Raw genomic sequence first — 14,515 nt, 5'->3', positions numbered from 1 at the left:
GGCCTCACCAAGACCCTGTACAACTGCAGTAAGACCTCCCTGCTCCTGTACTCAAATCTCCTAGCTATGAAGGCCAACATACATTTGCTTTCTTCACCGCCTGCTGTACCTGTATGCCAACTTTCAATGACTGATGAACCATGACATCCAGGTCTCGTTGCACCTCCCCTTTTCCTAATCTGTCGACTTGCATGACTACTGTGAGGGTGTCAAGTCTCAATGACTGATGAGATTAGGCTGCAGCCTAATCATTTTCAATTGGAAGCTTAACCAACAAGGAAAAAGTACATGGTTAGTTTTTATATAGACTACTAGTGTAATTTTTCAGTTACTAATAGTAAACTAGATAGTATTTATGCCTCATTTCTCATGGTTTTCTTTGTAACATGTCAGTGAAGCATAAATTTCATTATCTTGTACTGCCTTATCTTTATTGGTCTGTGTTTCACAGTTATACCTTAATGTAAATCACTTTCTCATATCTCAACTGCTAAACCTTTGTGAAGAAACAGTTTGGTTAAACCCAACAGACTGAATTAGTGACTTGATGAACCGATAGCAACATAGCCACTAAGCTTTAAATACTTGGAAATGTGTATTCTTAGAAAAAAAAACACGCTTCTCAGCAAATTCCTGATAAAACCAACAACATAAGAAAACCACAAGCCACCACTGCACCCAATATATATACATATATTTAAAGAGACACAACATACCACATAACTTGGCCTACATCTTAAAAAAATTAAAACCAATTTGTTTTAAAATTCTGCATATAACTGTAGCTCACCTAAATAACAGTAAAACATAATAGCAGCTCAATAGTTAATAAATGAAACCTTTACAAAGCCTTTGGTAGGCAGTGCGTATATTGTGTACATTATAGGATTGTTACAACTGCAGCACTGGAAATCAGTATGACTATGAGCTCATGATCACGCGCAGTGACATGAGCCAGTTGTTTAGGCAGCATAACCATTAACATTATAGCTTTCACTTCTGTTATCACATGCAATCTGAATGTTTTGTTTTGAAGTTAAATGATCGCATCTACGAATATTAGACCCATCACTAAGAAATACTATTGGCAGCAACGAGGTTATTGTTCACGTCTTACACATCAGTAAACACGAGGAACCATCACAAGACTAAATTGGTAAGAAACTAATTTATTATTTTAGGAAGGGAAGGGAGGGAAAATAGCAGGACTACTGTTTCAAAGACATTTTGGCTATTTTTGCCCCTTTTTTGGTTATCATGTACCATCCATGGATACGGGGATGTTAGACACCATCCTTGTGTGCCACCATCAATTCTATTCAGAAACCAGCTGTTAGGATGTCTATGAGCTCGGGAATGACTCCCCTCCCTCCCCAAGGGAAAGTGCCCAAGTTGAGGAATCCAATGTGCAGGAGCCATCCCCAGCACCCTGATTTGCCCATCCCTGCATGAAAATATCTGGCTTCTGTTCAGCTATACAGCCAAGAGAAACAATGTTGTGCCTTGGTTACTGAAGTTGCATCTCCCCACTGACAGGGTACCATACATAATGCATGCTACCATCATGCTCCCTCCATGACAGCCCTTTCCATGTTAAAGCTTTGTTCTAAAGTTACAGAAACAGTTAACAGGGACAAAATTAACAGTCACTTGGATAGGGGTGGATTAATTAAAGAAAGCCAGCACGGGCTTGACAGAGCTAGGCCTTTATCCAGTGGCAAGGATTAACCAGAACGACTGGAGACCTGCTCTGCTGCACGGACCTGGTACGCACACTTATCGCAGTGTGGACAGGTCCGTGCTGCCCCTGGGCCCTCGGCTCTTCTGGGCCCCATACCCTCATTTGCCGCACCTCCGTTGAGCGCACTCCGCCAAACTGGAAGGTGGTCTCGGGACCCGGATGTGCGGACTCTCAGATTCACGGCCTCATTTTATTTCTTGCTCTGAGCCCCTCAACTTCATCTGGCAGCATAATGTTGCCGAATGGTAATTGATTGCCCTGGGAACCAACAGGAAGAGTGCTCCCAGGCCGGAGGGCCAAGGGAGCAGCGTGTTCTGCAACCAATCGCGGTGCTTGAGAGGTGAGTCGGCCAGTCAGTGATGAGTTTTGTTGAGAGTAATGTGGTTGACGTAGTGTACATGGATTTAAAAAAGGCGTTTGACAAAGTGCCACATTATAGGCTTGCCAGCAAAATTGAAGCTCATGGAATAAAAGGGACAGTGGTAGCCCGGATACAAAATTGGCTAAGTGACAAGAAACAGAGCGTAATGGTGTACGGTTGTTTTTTGGACTGGAGGAAGCTATTCAGTGTTGTTCCCCAGGGGTCGGTTCTAGGACCACTGCTTTTCTTGATATATATTAAGGACATGGACGTGGGTGTACAGGGCACAATCTCAAAATTTGTTGATGACACAAAACTTGGAAGTATCGTGAACAGTGAGGAGAGTGATAGACTTCAGGAAGCCATAGACAGGCTTGTGAAATGGGCGAACACGTGGCAGATGAAGTTTAATGCAGAAAAAAGTGTGAAGTGATGCATTTTGATAGAAAGAATGAGAGGACATATAAACTAAATGGTACAATCATAAAGGGGGTGCAGGAACAGAGAGACCTGGGGGTATGCATGCATAAATCATTGAAGGTGGAAGGGCAGGTTGAGAAAGCAGTTAAAAAGGCTTATGGGATCCTGGGCTTCATAAATAGAGGCATATAGTACAAAAGTGTGGAAATGATGATGAACCTTTATAAAACACTGGTTCGCCCCCAATTCTGAGCACCACACTTTAGGAAGGGGATGCAAAGGTCTTAGAGAGGTTGCGGGAAAGAACTAGGAGAATGATTCCAGGAATGAGGGACCTCAGTTACATTGATAGACTGGAGAAGCTGGGGTTGTTCTCCTTGGAGCACAGAAGATTTGATAGAGGTGTTCAAAATCATAGGCAGTCTGGAGAGAGTAGATGGAGAGAAACTGTTCCCATTGGTAGAAGGGTCAAGAGCCAGAGGACACAGATTTAAGGTGATTGGCAAAAGAACCAAAGGCAACGCAAAAAAAAACATTTTTTACGCAGCGAGTAGTTAAGATCTGAATGAAAGGGTGGTAATGGCAGACTCAATTTTATCTTTCAAAACGAAGTTGGCTAAGTATCTGAAGAAAAAAAAACATCTGTAGGGTTACGGGGAGAGAGACTAGCTCAGAGTTGGCACAGGTTCGAAGTGCTGAATGGTACTTCTTCCGTGCTGTAACCATTCTATGATTCTACTGATGGTCTCAGGAACATAAATATGCAGCCGAGTCTGCTTCAGAACCTGAGAGCAGAATCTTCAAATCATTGGTACAGATAACAGGAGTAACTTTAACTGTTAGCGATGGTATAAGACATGTGATTCTGAATCAGTTGCCCGTTATATAGCCCACACAAATTTCCTCTCAATTGAAGTAATGTGGAAAGGAAAATTGGGAGAAGTGTACAGCAGGCGGCCAATCCACTATCGCCCGTTTTGCACGATGGCCAAAAGTTTAAAATTACCCCAACATTGTAATCTGGAAAACATTAGCTTGGTTTGAATTCCAAAATTCCCTTTCAATTTAACCGCTTAACAATCCTGCCATGCCTGGAAGTTGTAGACAAATATTTGAAAGCATTTTACTACTAAGACGCCAATAATTTAAAGCCCTGCTCTGGAGTACAAGTAATGCAATTTACTCATAATTTATTTTATTTACAATTAACTCAGTTTTGCAAGTACACCTCTAGATCAAAACAAAATATTTGAGAATATAAATAGAGGCTTCAAGATAAAGAAACTGTGGGGGAAGTGTATTACTACTACTTCCCCAAAGTAAACTTTTTACGGCCACACGGGCCTGACTAAGACGACTACAGGATGTTGTCTCACAGTATGGTCGACAGTTTTAAAAAGTAAACAAACAAAAAAATTATTATTATAGCACAGTAACTAAAAAGGAAACTGGTGGCAGATGGTTATTGTAGAACATTAAGTTTTTTAAGTTTAAAAAAACTGCAAGCTCATACGGTTTCACTATTTAAAATATGTATTATCTATTACAATTTGTGATTTTCTTTACTTCAAAGTAGCAGTACTGAATTACAAAAATGAAAGGTATTGGGGCCTATTTCCCTGGTGTCTTTGCAATGAATCTCAAACGATCAGACCCTTTCATTGAAGCTAGCTATGCCTTAGTGATGTTCAAACTTCTCTCTGTGACGGACTTCCTGCCAATACTGGGCCCCAGCCCTCATTTCCAAAAGACATCAGGAATGGGCAAAGGACGAGTGTTAAGTGGCAGAAAATATGTCCTATTAGCATAAAGAAACATGAATAACATGCCAATTAACAACACAGAAAATTGCTGAGACATGCACAAATCTGATTTTTAAAAATTCATTTATGGGATGTGTGCACTGCTGGCAAGACCAACACTTATTGCCCATTCCCAATTGCTCTCGAGAAGGTGGTGGTGAGCCGTCTTCTTGAACCGCTGCAGTCCATTAGGCAAAGGTACTCCCACAGTGCTGTTAGGGAGAGAGTTCCAGGATTTTGACCCCGCGACAATGAACGATTGGCCATATATTTCCAAATCAGGATGCTGTGTGACTTGGAGGGGAATGTGGGGGTGATGGCATTTGCATATGCCTGCTGCCCTTGGCCTTCTAGGTGGTAGAAGTTGCGGGTTTGGGAGGTACTGTCACAGAAGCCTTGGCGAGTTGCTGCAGTGCATCTTGTAGATGGTACACACTACAGCCACAGTGTGTCAGTGGTGTAGGAAGTGAACATTTTAAGGTGGTGGATGGGGTGCCAATCAAGCGGGCTAATTTGTCCTGGATGGTGTCAAGCACCTTGAGTGTTGTTGGACAGGACATACGTGGAAACTATTGTCGGGTAGATGCCAGTGTTGTAGCTGTACTGGAACAGCTATGCTAAAGGCGCAGCTAGTTCTGGAGCACAAGTCTTCAGCACAACAATCGGGATGCTGTCGAGGTCCACAGCCTTTGCTGATTCCCGTGCACTCAGCCATTTCTTGATTTCATGTGGAGTGAATTGAATTAGCTAAAGACTGGCATCTGTGATGGTGGGGATCTTAGAAGGAGGCCAAGATGGTTCATCCACTCAGCACTTCTGGCTGAAGATGGTTGAAAGGCTTCAGCCTTGTCTTTTACACACATGTGCTGGGCTCCACTGTCAATGAGGATAGGAATATTCATGGAGCCTCCTCCCATTAATTGTTTAATTGTCCACTACCATTCACAACTGGATGTGGCAGATTGGATGTGGGATCGCTTAGCTCTGTCTATAGCATGCTATGCTGTTTCTGCTGTCCAGGATGTATGTAGTCCTGTGTTTTAGTGTCACCAGGTTGGCACTTCATTTTTTTAGGTATGCCTGGTGCTGCTCCTGGCACACTCCTCATTGAACCAGGATTGGTTGCCTCACTTGATGGTAATGGTAGAGTGAGGGATATACCAGGCCATGAAGTTACAGATTGTGATGGAATAAATTCTGTGCTACTGGTGGCCCACAGTACCTCATGGATGCCCAGTTTTGAGCTGCTAGACCTGTTCTGAATCTATCCCATTTAGTACTGTGGTAGTGCCACACAACACGATGGAGACTGTTCTCAGTGTGAAGATGGGACAGTCTCCACAATGACAGTACGGTGGTCACTTATACCAATACTGTCATGGAAAGATGCATCTGCGACAGGTCGACTGGTGAGAATGCGGTCAAGTAGGTTTTTCCCTTGTGTTGGTTCTCTCACGACCTGCCGCAGGTCCAGTCTAGCAACTATGTCCTTCAGGACTCGCCTAGCTGTCAGTTGTGGTGCTACCGAGTCACTCTTGGTAATGCAAACTGAAGTCCCCTTACCATGTTCTGTGCCCTTACTATCCACAGTGCTTCTTCCAAGTGGTGTTCAACAAGGAGAAGTACGGATTCATCAGCTGAGGGAGGGTGGGAGGTGATAATCAGCAGGAGATTCCCTTACCAATGTTTGATCTGATGCCATGGAACTTCATTGGGTCCGACGGCAAAGTTGAGGACTCCCAGGGTCATTCCCTCCCGACTGTATACCACTGTGCCCACACCCTTGATGAGTCTGCCCTGCCGGTGGGACAGGACATACCCAGAGATGACAATGGTGGAATCTGGGATGTTGACTGAAATGTATGATTCTGTGAGTGTGACTATGTCAGACTGTTACTTGACTAGTCTGTGGGACAGCTCTCCCAATTTTGACACAAGTCCCCAAATGTTAGTGAGGTGGACTTCGCAGGGTCGACTGGGTTGGGTATGCCTTTGTCGTGTCCATCCAGTTTTATTCTTACTATATTTCTTTTTAGCAGTTTGGCACAACTGAGTGGCTTGCTAGGCTATTCCAGAGGGTACATTGCTGTGGGTCTGGAGTCACATATAGGCCCGATTCCCTTCCCTAAAGGAGATCAGTGAACCAGATGGGTTTTTGCGACAATCCGAGAGTTTCATGGTCATTATTACGGATGCTAGTTTTTTTATCCCAGATTTATTTAATTAACTAAATTTGAATTCCCCAGGTGCTGTGGTGGGATTTGAACTCATATCTCTGGATCATAAGTCCAGGTCTCTGGATTACTAGTCCAGTTACATAACCACTAGGCCACCATACCCACATGACACTGGGGACCCCCAGGGAACCTATATTATAAATATTGCACTTTTATTATATTTACTTCAAGAAATCACAGTCAATGATTTAGAGTGTCCCCAACTCTTGTCTGAGGTTGAACCAGACTGTTCGCAGCCTTGGTGTCATATTTCACTCTCAATGAGCTTTCGACCACATATCCACAGCATAACTAAGATCGCCTATTTCCACCTCCGTAACATTGCCCCTCCCCACCCGTCTCAGTTCACCGCTGCTGAAGTCCTCATCCATGCCTTTGTTAACTCTAGACTTGACTATTCCAACGCACTCTTGGCTGGCCTCCCACATTCTAGCCTACGTAAACTAGAGGTGATCCAAAACTCAGCTGCCAGTGTCCTAACTCGCACCAAATCCCACTCACCCATCACCCCTGTGTTCGCTTACCTACGTTGTCTTCCGGTTATGCAACGCCTCGATTTCAAAATTCTCATCCTTATTTTTCTCCACGGCCTCGCCCCTCCCTATCTCTAATCTCCTCCCACCCCCGCGCTCCTGTGAAGCGCCTTGGGACGTTTCACTACGTTAAAGACTCCGTATAAATACAAGTTATTGTTGTACATTTTTTTCGTCAATTTCCCCCAAACTCTGCAGAGGGCAAATTTCCCTCTATGCTCCTTTCCCAGGTGCAGTGAAGAGGAAAAGGTTACAGAGATAGAAACATAGAAACATAGAAAATAGGTGCAGGAGTAGGCCATTCGGCCCTTCTCGATGGGTTAGGTCGGATCTCTGCACCCGGTACACTCGCCTTATATGTTTCCAATGGCCTGGGGCATGGAAACCACATGATTTCCTCCTCTGACAGGTCAGGCTTCAATTGGGGTAGAGGAGCAGAGGGACCTTGGCGTGTGGATATACACGTCATTAAAAGGTGGCAGCACAAGTATAATAGGCCATAAAAATGGCAAATAGTCTTTGGTTTTGTATTAAGAGGCACAGAATACAAAAGCATGGAGGGAAGGTTAAATTTGTACAAGACACGACCTTAATTCGGCTTTGTGGATAATTGTGGATCACTATAATAGACCAGAATGGAAAGGGTTAATCAGGGTGATAGTAGAATGAAGAAGTTTGGCAATGTAATACTGCCAATGCTATGTTTTCTTTATTTCTATACTGTAACTGTGTAACTGTTTAAAATGTCATTTAAGAAACAATGTAGTGTTTGTCATTTTAAAATCATATCATTTTGAAGGAACTAATCAATGCTCTTGTGGGAAATGTTGAGGTTGGATGCATGTGTCTGTGAACCTGTAAGTAAGATTCTTAAAGTTACATGGCTATCAAAAAGGGAGAGAATATGCTGAGTAAAAAGCAATTGATATTTACTAGTGCTGATTGCAAGTACATAAGAACATAGAGTGCCAAATGCTCAGACAAATGTAATAAATCTCATGTGAAAGCTAAGAAAGTTGCAGCAGAGGTACAGGTACCTATAAAAGAAGAGGGTCTACACCTAGATTGGAAACTACAATGGATCCTCCACAGAAGAGAACCTCAGTTGGCACAGTTCCCATGGCAGTGATAATCACTGTTGGTAAGGTTGATCCATAGTACTGTTATGGTCATGTTGCTGCTTTGCGGTTATACTCGAAATCTGTCACAAATAACGATTAAATTGATTTTTAAATGCATACATATGTGTAGTCATGTCTGATTCGACAGGCCTGAACCCAAATTAGAGACACCATATCATTTGGTTAACAGCTGCATTTGGAATACTGTGTGCAGCTTTGGATAAGCGGTTAGACAAAGGATATAAAAGCAATAGAAAAAATATAGCATTGATACGCTAGGATGTTACCAGCAATGAGGGATTGCTGTTTTGAAGAGGGACTTGAGAAGCGAGGTCTTTTATCACTAGAGTTTAAGGGGTGACCTAATAAGGATCTTCAAGATTAAGAAGTTGTGATGAGGTAAATCGAGACACAGACAGGTTGTTTCTATTGCTCAGCGAAAAAAGTGATTGGAATGTGGAATTCTATTTCACAAAGTGTTATTGAAGCAAAGTCCATAAATTCTTTAAAAGGTAACTCCATAGTTTTGTGAAAAGGATAAGTTTGAAGGATATATATGAGGAGTTAGCAGCAGAGTGACTAGGCAGCTGATGGAGAAAAACACCAGTGCAGACTGGATGGGCCAAATGGCCTTTTTGTGTGTTGAAACATTCTATGATTGAACAGAAATCAGAAACAGGGACAATCAAAGCTGCTTGAAGTATTGAAAATCAGAGGAGTTGAACTACAAATATTATTTTGGCCAAATAAACAGTGAGACCCAATAAAATTTACATTAAAAACGCGTGAAAACAGAAAACATTGACAAAATGCTTTGCTCCAAGTCTCAAAAATCACAGGTGAAGTTTCCTCACAGTTCTTATGTTGAAATCCTAATTAATATCCCCTCTGTTAAACAGCTTAGAAGGAAAGAATCCTTCTCACCTCAATTGTTATTGCCTTGGACCTGTTAAAGCCTGTGAAATATTTCAGGAATTCAGTGAAGTGTGCAGTGTTTGGAATTCAAGCCAGAGCAATGTTAAGAGGTTCAGCTAAAAGCAAGTGAAATAAAATGGAAATTAAACTATGGACCTCACTACACAATATTCTCACCTTTTCTGAAATTTTAAAGGTAGCATTGAAAATACATTTAGTTTACAATACAGCATTTTAATTTTAATTATAAATACACACATGATGCAATAGGTAAGACTTTTGTCTTCACTGCCTTGGTAACAAGCCGGCAGAGTGCATTACTCATCCTTTATAGAACCTACCTGATTTTTACTCCATTGATTTCAATCCACTCCACCAGATTGCTGCCCAGCCAGTGAAGCTGAAAATCTACCCCAACATTGCCATGATGTAGAATTAACTTTCATTTGAACTCACATATTGAAAACAGTATATCGATAAACAACTTAAGAAAAGGTGATTACAATGCTAGAGCCAATCTTTAATATTGGTTCCTACATGACTAGATGATAAGCAATTCCTTGGCCTGTATCGGCGCTTGATAAACAGAATGCAGATTAGTCAAGAATGATTTTGTTCTAAGGCACGCATGATGACTTATTGATTAATGTGGGGAAGCATGATGTAGGGAAGCATGATGTGTTCATTACTTTATATTATTACATGGAGAAAAGTTGTACTGATTGAATAAGCAAGTTTTATCATTGTTGCTCTGTATTTTCACCTTCTGTGAAGTAAAACAACTTAACAATTTGTATCTGGCTTCATCTTACCAAGTGCTTTCTCAGTCTAATTAACTTTGAAAAGATTGATGCAGCACATGGATGAAAGACAAAAATCCAATTCAGATCACAAAGGGGTACTAATAGAGCACCCTGGGTTACTAGATCGTCTGGTTAGGTATTGAGCAGTACAGACGCTCCTTTAAATGCAAGATGCTCAGATCATTTACTAGAGTACTTGAGAGGATGTATAAAACAACACCTTAAACTTGTAGCCATAGGCTTGGCTCACTTGGTGGCACTCTCACCCAAGCAGAAAGTCATGGGCTCAAGATCCACAAGAACGTAATCTAGGCTGACACTTCAGCTCAGTAGTAAGAGAATGCTGCATTATTCTTCATAATAGGTGTTCAACCATCTGCCTGTTTAAGCTGCCATAAAAGATTCCATGAAACTGTTCAAAGAACAGGAAGTTCTCCCAATCTGTAGCATACATTCTTCCTTCAACCAGCTCCACCAGAACTGGGTCAAATCCAAAACGTTAACTTATCTGTTCTCTCCACAGATGCTGCCTGATCTATTGAGTGTTTCCAGCATTTTCTGGTTTTATTCCACCAAAACTAAACTAACTGGCCATTCAATCTCATGCTTGTCATAGGACCTTGGGAACGAATTGGCTATTGTGTTTGCCTACATAACAGAGACTGCACATAATTCATTAGCTGTGAAGCTTTTTGACGTGCTGAGGATGTGATAAAGTATTATATAAATGCACGTTGCAAACCTGCCGCTTACTTGGTCACCTGTCCCAATGTCTCCTTCATTGGCTTGGTATCAAGTTTTATCTGATTACGCTCCTGTGTAGCACCCTAACGTTTCACTATATTAAAGATGCTATATAAATGCAAGCTGTTGTTGTAGTCTTCTATGGCTCAAGACCATTCGAACATCAATGCACTGTGCGACCTCCATTAAACTAAAATTAGAGTGTAAATAAACTACTGCTGTCCTGCAGAAGGTCATTCAATTGTGAAGTGTAAAATAATTGCAACAGGCCAATGCAAAATGTAAGGACAAGAGACTAAAAGATGGATATTATTTGAATCCAATGTATTAATCAAAGCATTCGTTCTGCTGTGGTCCTTATTTATTAAGACAAGACTAAATCTGTATTGCTGGAGCAGTGCGATAAACCAAATATTAACACTCTCATCCATATCATGGCTAATGCAGAAACAGACTTCATTGTCTGGGATTTTCTTCTCCTATGCAAAAATCTGCCACACTGCAAGTGCATTGAGGAGGAAGGAAAATATACTGAAGAGATGGGTTGGCTGGTCTGCTATAGTTTATGGGGCAAGTCATTAAAAAAAAAGGGAAATTTCAAGTGGCGCATCTCTCCACTGACCCCATGTAATGCCCTGCAATTCTGTACTTGAAAATATTCACTTCAATATCAAAACTATATACTTAGATATTTCAAATTAAAAGTGGTTATTGATGCACACAATTATTTTGAAATATAGTCTTCCTATTAAGCACAATAATGAGTATTTCATACCCAATGGGGAAAATTTGATGGAAACCAGGCTTGACTGGCTACTCGGTCAATAAGTCACAATATATCCATGCATAGATCAACAAGTGTTTCTACATAAATGAGTCAAGCACAGCTTCAACTTACTTCACAAATTACTTAAAAAAAAATAATATGCAAGAATGTAACATGGATTTATTGTCCGTGTATTTTTTCACTTTGTTAGTATAAGAAGGTGTTACCCATTTACAAAATTCAAGAGCCTTTTCAAAAACAATTACCCAACTTAGAATCAGAATCTATTGTATTTTTAAACTATTTTTCTCAAAGGCTATTATGCTGGTCCAAATGTCCTGAAAAACGCACACCACGTAAAGTAAGGCAGAACATAACAGACATGCGCCCAGATTTTGCTATAATAATAACGGTGAGGCTATCAGAGCTTGCTGCTATTACTGGGTAAATCTGACATCATCGTCTCACATCCACACAATTGCAGTTAAATGAGGGAATCCAGAAGTTGCTGTCAGACACCCTATTCCTCCACAGGGTGCACTGTTGGAGTTCTCGCCGATAGACTCTGCATTGAAATCAATGCAATGGCGTGACCTTGGTGTACTTACCCATACTAGACAGCTGAAAAAGTTAGGGCTAATGCATTCAAGAGTAAGTGAGTTTTTAAACAGCGTACTGTGTGGATGTGAGACGATGATGTCAGATTTACCCAGTAATTACTGCTGAACAATATCTCTGGCCCCGAGATATTAATTTTGTAAGTGTGGAGTCTCATTCCCCGAAGAAAATTAATGTTGCAGTTTTTTTTTTAAATACAAATGTAAACTTTTTTTGTACTTTTTCCTGTTTGTCTCTTATCTTTCTCCCTTAATCCCATCTGTATTTCTCAATCTTTAGTTTGCATTCTCTATTTTTTAAATCTCATTTATAAATCCTGCTTCATAGTTCATGGCTCAGACTCTGCGTGTTTTAGGATTCTTCAATCTGATTGGTTGAAGAGCCTTGTTGTTTCTTGACCTGCTCAGGGCACAGATCCCCTGTAAAGGACGCTGCTCAGGAACATAGTCCTGATGACTGGAAGTCTCCACTCTAAAGTCGGTCAAATCTTTGTGGGCAGCTGTCAATGAGGTGCTGATCACAAAATCCAGGCCATGGTTTATTTCCTTCTATCCAACCCCCACAAGTTAATTCATACTCAAGATTCATGACTTGAAATTCCAGCCCCAGAGGGTGACAATCCATGGTTAATTGTGACAGAAAATGACAGAATTTGGGGCTGAATGCAAATCCACTAGGTTTCTACTCCATTTACGTTAACATGCTAATTCCAACCTGGAGGGCAGGAGATGCATCTTCTGCCCGCGCCCCCTACATCTCCGCAGCAGTTGGGGTTGTGTCTTGGGATGTTCCTGCACTACTCTGGGAATTCCACCCAGTTTACCAGGTAGACCCTGTGGTTACCACACTGGCTGATGCCCAACTGAGACACCAAAGATGTGAAGAAACAAAAGTACTAAGTTTTATAGGGATCACTTACCTTCTTATTGCTGCCCACTGTTCCCTGTAGGGAAAAAAAATATTTTATAGACTGAATATCTTCAGCCTGATGAGGGCCTTAGAGTGCCAAGGTGCTGCTCAGAGTTTCCAGTCTCAAGGCAGGGTGAGCACCTCTGTTGCATCTATACAAGCACAGGTTATCAGTTCCAAATACTTAAATGACTCTTGTCCCCAAGAACTGGGTTAAGGGGGTAGGTCACAGCAGCAGACATCTGCCACCCTAAATAGGTTCCTGGATTTTCTCACCCTGACATTTATCCCCATACCATGAGATGTGCTAACAAGAAACCTGGTTAAAAATCATAACTCTCACCAACCTGTGCTGAATGAGTTTGCATCTCAGTCAATGCTAGAGTTCAAAGCAAAATCAGTAGCCAAAACAGGCCAACCCAAATACTAGAATTTAAATTCATCCTGGAAAGCTGACCAACATATTATGTTTAATGTGCAGACCTATTTAATAATAAATATATCAGAACAATCATTAGTCTCCATCTCAAAAGATGCTACAACTATCAAATAGAAGGAAGAAAAAACAATTTGCACTCCTGTAACAGTTTCTCCTTATCCTAGCAGCACAGAACTTCCTTTTTAGACTGTAGAACAAATTAAGTTTCTAGATATGGAATTCTCACAACCTTCTTGTCAGATTGAGTGACATATGGGTACGGTACACATGATTGATTAGTAATAATTCAAATCAGTGATGTTTTGAAGACATTATGATACAACAATGAGACACTGCATCCTGTGGTAAAGGTAAAGTTTAAAAAGGTGGCACAGCTTTTCACTGCTGGGTCACCACTCAAGCACAGCATATCATTTACCCCCAATAGTGTACCATATGTGCAGGACGACATATTGTCCCGAAACTTGCCATTCATTACACTTACAGCAGCTCACAGACTTCTCATGGGCTTTTGCACAGCAACTTGTGGTCATCGGGAGCCAGATACAGCACGGCACTCTCTGCAGGGGGTCTGAGACGTGTGTGAAAAGAGCAAGCAATAGTGTGTTTCCTCAACCAATCAGATTTAAGAATCCTTGCTGAGGCATGCAGAGTCTAAACCAGGAAGTGCAAGTTCATGTAAAATCAAGTATAGAAAGTAAAATGGGAGAGTGAGAGCAAGAGAGATAAGGAAAGTTTTTAAAATTACTATTTTTTTATATAAAAGCTCCCAGCAAGGTACTGGTGTTGCGAAGCTTGTGGAAGACAAAGGTAAATCGGATGCCAACTTCCTGATTTACACGTTTAACTACATATGTGTGGACGTCGGAAGTTGCTGTCTGATTTAATCCTCAATAACTATGAGCACGGATAGCCTCACCATTATTCCTACCACAAAATCCGGGCCTTTAAATGTTTGTATGCTTACTGGATCGGAATGTTCAATTGCAGTTTTTGAGCACACAGTCTAACCGAACAGCCATTCTTCAAACTTAACAGAGGACAGCTTACAATAAAAATTAAAATTCTCGTCTTTCTGCTCCCCTCTTAACCTCACATTTCAACGG

General features: G+C 41.3%; 1 protein-coding gene across 1 annotated transcript in view; it reads right to left on the bottom strand.

The window, feature by feature from the left end:
- The window catches only part of bcl2b (BCL2 apoptosis regulator b), a 163,512-nt gene that overhangs the window by 77,556 nt on the left and 71,441 nt on the right, over positions 1 to 14,515 (bottom strand). The window lies entirely within an intron of this gene.

Source organism: Pristiophorus japonicus, chromosome 5, assembly GCF_044704955.1.
Source record: "Pristiophorus japonicus isolate sPriJap1 chromosome 5, sPriJap1.hap1, whole genome shotgun sequence".
Lineage (NCBI taxonomy): Eukaryota > Metazoa > Chordata > Chondrichthyes > Pristiophoridae > Pristiophorus > Pristiophorus japonicus.
The sequence above is the reverse complement of the archived record's forward strand: the minus strand, read 5'-3'. Positions and strand labels throughout refer to the sequence as shown.